The sequence below is a fragment of the Rhagoletis zephyria genome, unplaced genomic scaffold (genome assembly GCF_001687245.7).
Source record: "Rhagoletis zephyria isolate East Lansing unplaced genomic scaffold, Rhagoletis_zephyria_1.1 Rzeph_scaffold_08768, whole genome shotgun sequence".
Classification (NCBI taxonomy): Eukaryota; Metazoa; Arthropoda; class Insecta; order Diptera; family Tephritidae; genus Rhagoletis; species Rhagoletis zephyria.
The window spans coordinates 22,650-26,163 of record NW_016165848.1 but is presented as its reverse complement, the minus strand read 5'-3'; the positions used below and the strand labels follow the sequence as shown (position 1 = coordinate 26,163).

The following is a 3,514-nucleotide window of genomic DNA, read 5'->3' as shown; positions in this document are numbered from 1 at the left end:
TGCGCTGCACTTTCTCGAGATTACGATAGAAATTGCGGTTGGTGATTTGTAATTTGGCACAGTCGGCGTCTAAATTGTCATCGCCGTTAAGGGTGAGATGCATGACGCGACCCAGAAAGAGATGTGAATTCTGCTGGGACATTTCATCGATCCAAGCGCTGGCGGGCAGTTGGTCGTCATAGGCGCGACCGATGCTCGAATACAGCTGCGCCATTTGCACTTTATCGAGAAAGGCGTGTTCGACAATGTGATGGTAGACGGGCTGAAAGAACTGTTGCGCGAGTGCCTGGCAGTCAGCGCTGCTCTTGTCTGCAAAAAAAAAATGGAAGGCGCAAAAAGGCAAAAAATTACTACTTTATAAGGGGAGCCAACTTTCATGCAAGACACTTACCCATCAAATAGTCAATCCAAATCCAATTCAGCAATCGCGTCATTGTTGTTTGCTGCAGAAATTCGAAAACTTTTACCAGCTTGGTCTTCTTATGCACCACAACAGTGTCGCTTTGCTTCAGTGGTTTGCCAAGCGCGCTCTTAAAGTACAAATCCCAATCGATTTGCAGCGTTGTACCAAAAGAAGAAGCCTTAANTCAACCTCTTTCAACTCGTCCTTCAATATCTCACGTCGATTGCGTTCAAAGTTCAATATCTCCAGAGCAATTAGTCTGCCACGATCCACATCTACGCCATACTCGACCAGCACATCGCCCACCAACTGCTCAAACTTGCGTAACGTGTAGCGCATCACATCTTCCACTTGCAGATAGACAATTCGCTTATTTGACTTAATTTCAACGTGTTGGGTGAAAAAGTAATTTACCCCCGCCTCGTGGAAGGCGCTAACCACATCCATCCATGTCATGGCGCGGCGACGGCGCAACATTGCGGCGGCGCTATCAATCGCCGGCCAACCACCACTTTGTCGATACATAAACGATGCCTTCAGTTCCTCCACCGAGCGCGCACTTTTGCAGGAGTCATAGAATTGCTTTAGCTTTAGCTCAGCATCGAGCAGTTCATCGTTGTTATTGGCGCTGAGGAATTTATCAAACTTTTGCTGTTCGCGCTGCAAACGCTCCTCAACTTGCTCCCTTGTGCTGTTTATTGTCTTGCCACAAACATAGCCATAGAAGTCCTGACAAGGACGTTTCTCTGTGTCCAGCCAACGCTCGAGTTCGTAGGATAAACGCAGCACATCCGTCTCTGCATTCACATTAGGTGCGCCGCTGTTGGTTGCTGGTGGGGTCGGTGNAAATCCCAATCGATTTGCAGCGTTGTACCAAAAGAAGAAGCCTTAAACTCGCCATATGTGTATTCTGTGTCAACCTCTTTCAACTCGTTCTTCAATATCTCACGTCGATTGCGTTCAAAGTTCAATATCTCCAGAGCAATTAGTCTGCCACGATCCACATCTACGCCATACTCGACCAGCACATCGCCCACCAACTGCTCAAACTTGCGTAACGTGTAGCGCATCACATCTTCCACTTGCAGATAGACAATTCGCTTATTTGACTTAATTTCAACGTGTTGGGTGAAAAAGTAATTTACCCCCGCCTCGTGGAAGGCGCTAACCACATCCATCCATGTCATGGCGCGGCGACGGCGCAACATTGCGGCGGCGCTATCAATCGCCGGCCAACCACCACTTTGTCGATACATAAACGATGCCTTCAGTTCCTCCACCGAGCGCGCACTTTTGCAGGAGTCATAGAATTGCTTTAGCTTTAGCTCAGCATCGAGCAGTTCATCGTTGTTATTGGCGCTGAGGAATTTATCAAACTTTTGCTGTTCGCGCTGCAAACGCTCCTCAACTTGCTCCCTTGTGCTGTTTATTGTCTTGCCACAAACATAGCCATAGAAGTCCTGACAAGGACGTTTCTCTGTGTCCAGCCAACGCTCGAGTTCGTAGGATAAACGCAGCACATCCGTCTCTGCATTCACATTAGGTGCGCCGCTGTTGGTTGCTGGTGGGGTCGATGAGACACCAGTAGGTGCTGGTGCTGGCGCTGGCGCTGGCGCGGGTGTGGCATGCACCAATGCAAGTGCAATGCTTAAAGCTAACAACAGCAAGCCATGCACTTGGCGATGTGTTGATAACATTTTCACACCGGCACGTAGCAGCTGCAGGAATTGATTGGCGAAAATTTCAAAACTTTTCATTTGCAAGTGCCCTTTGCAGCGACACGGGACGACCACAACTGCTNTGTGGCATGCACCAATGCAAGTGCAATGCTTAAAGCTAACAACAGCAAGCCATGCACTTGGCGATGTGTTGATAACATTTTCACACCGGCACGTAGCAGCTGCAGGAATTGATTGGCGAAAATTTCAAAACTTTTCATTTGCAAGTGCCCTTTGCAGCGACACGGGACGACCACAACTGCTGCAACTTTCGGCCGAAAATAAGGAAAAATACCAGTTTTTTCTCCGTTTTTTTTTTACAAAACTTTCAAATTAAAATACTTTGCATATCTTCTCGCCAGTCACTGTTGATGTGCAACAAAGCTGCAGCGAAAAGAAAATTTAATTTCACGTCGCAATTGTGACCACAGCTGGTGGTACGTATATGTAGATCTAGTGCAAAAAGTGCTCAAAAAAGTTTACTGTCATGTGTCGCGTACGCAAAGCACTTGTCTTTATTCGTGAACGTTTTTTGTAGAACTGATGGAAAATTCTTGGTTACACTGTTGCTCTACTTTCCATTTGGCGACGTCAAAGGGTGAACAATTGTGGCCTCACTGCCGAAATCAAGTACGTAGAGAACAAAAGCGTGAAGCAAACAAACTGTGCACGTTTGCAGCTTATGCCGCCGACAGGAGAAAGCGTGGGTGGCGTTTCCGTGTTTAAATGCGCTAAAATAGATTCATTTTGCGCTTCACAGTCTATTTTCAAACTTTTTTGTCTTTTTTCTATGGTTTTTTGTCTCCCATCTAAGGTTTTTTTTGCATTGACGTTGCGCTGAAATTTAATTTCCGTCGACTTGTCGCTATATTGCTGCGGCTCAAATGGCACTGAGCATGGTTTAGCTTTATTTTCGCTGCCATGACTTAGGTGCTTTGTTTTCGCCTTGGTCCGGCATTGAGCGCTCTTAGCTTAGGCAAGCATGGCAAACATAAGAATATGCTCGTAATTATGGTTTCAGAGCTAAGCTTAAGTAATGTGCACGCTGCTCTGACTAGTGAGCGAGATAAGACTGGTGCGCACCTTGTAAAAGCTCATATTTGTATAAGTATATACATACGTATGTATGTTTGTGGTAATTTCGTTGATAATACCAGGTTTTCGCAGGTCACGCTAATTGCTGATAAAGCTCTATACTTTATAAATATACTGAAAATGGAATAGATTAAATTTTCGTGAATCTGTGTTTAACCCCATAGCGAAACCCTAAGGAATATGCATTAAAGCTCCAATGGGTAAAATGCTACCCAATAGCACTTTATAGAGCTTTTGTAAGAGCTTTATTGAACTAAAGCCCTTTCACGGAGAAAACTATTTTGTGCGGAATGTTTTT

General features: G+C 45.5%; 1 pseudogene; it reads right to left on the bottom strand.

The window, feature by feature from the left end:
- Positions 1–3: 3 nt before the first annotated feature.
- On the bottom strand, positions 4–3,178 carry LOC108375341 (uncharacterized; annotated as a pseudogene).
- Between the last annotated feature and the right edge of the window lie 336 nt (positions 3,179–3,514).